Source organism: Mus pahari, chromosome 19 (assembly GCF_900095145.1).
Source record: "Mus pahari chromosome 19, PAHARI_EIJ_v1.1, whole genome shotgun sequence".
Classification (NCBI taxonomy): domain Eukaryota; kingdom Metazoa; phylum Chordata; class Mammalia; order Rodentia; family Muridae; genus Mus; species Mus pahari.
Genome location: NC_034608.1, coordinates 56,407,748 through 56,409,098, shown reverse-complemented (window position 1 = coordinate 56,409,098; position 1,351 = coordinate 56,407,748).

The following is a 1,351-nucleotide window of genomic DNA, read 5'->3' as shown; positions in this document are numbered from 1 at the left end:
CTCTCTCTCTCTCTCTCTCTCTCTCTCTCTCTCTCTCTCCTCAGCATGAACCCACAGAGGCACCTCATTCCCCCACACCTTACTGCTCCTCCACCAAACATATCCCTGGTTTCTCTTTCTTTTTATAAAACACAACAGGATACATTCTGTAGAGGGCCAAGAGGGTCCCATGGAAATTCCCAAACAAAACAATCTGTTTCTGAGGCAAAAGGTTGTTCTCCACAAACTGACAGTTGGGCTCCATTGCTGGGAACAGCACCCATACATCTCATTGAACCTGAAGAAGTCAAGTGGTGCCTACAGGGAATCCTTACCCCTACATTCTAGTCTCTCTGGTGTTGGAAGGTACTTTGTAGGCTACCAAAAATGAAATGTGGGCACCAATCTGTGACCTAGAAACTATCCTACCTAAAAAAATGTGCTAAAGCATTGGTGGCAGAGAATTTGTGGGACTAACCAACCAATGTCTGATTTGACATAAGTCCTACTCCAGGAGAAGCAACCCATCATTAACATCACTTTTGTAACGAGATAGACCGGGGATCTAGGGAAAAAAATAAACCAACACTACTGGTCTAAAAAAAAAGATTTCTAATGTCCTAATGATATTCTGATATACTCATAAATCGGTGTCATATGTTAGGAGCCATTTAGGAAAGACTAAGTAAGACAAGTGACTTTCTGGAGGTTGTTCACCATGTTGTATGACTGCGATGGGTGAACTCTGAATTGCTGGACCTTAAGACATCTCATTTCTGGATTGATTCATGTTGTTGATATACCTTTCCTGTCATTATTAAATAGTATAATGATTCCTGGGAATTAGCCCACCCCATTGGATAGATTAATGAATATGTGCTGTACTGTAGTAATGCTATGTAGATAAATCGATGATTTCATAATTCCTAATAATGATTCTATAGAATTCCTAAATTTACACAAGTAATTTTGAGCCCTCTATAGTATTAAAAACTCCAATTAGAATTCTGTGAACCTTTTTGTGTCACGGGCTAATTGTGCTTGGATGGAAGGCATGCTTGGAATAAATAAATTTACAATCAGGGAAAACATTCCTTTTAGATTAGCTGTGAAGCCATCATCTGATAGCTAAAGGTCATAAACTGGGAATGGGCAATTTATCATAGGTACAAGGACAGAAGATAAAATATTGACTGGATTTATCTATACAAAACTTCAAAACTAATGAGAGACAAGGCAGACGATTTGCCTCTTGACAAAACTGTGCGAACTTATGACATAAGATTCAGGTGACAGCAGATGCTGGCGAGGTTGTGGAGAAATAGGAACACTCCTCCATTGCTGGTGGGATTGCAAGCTTGTTCAACCACTC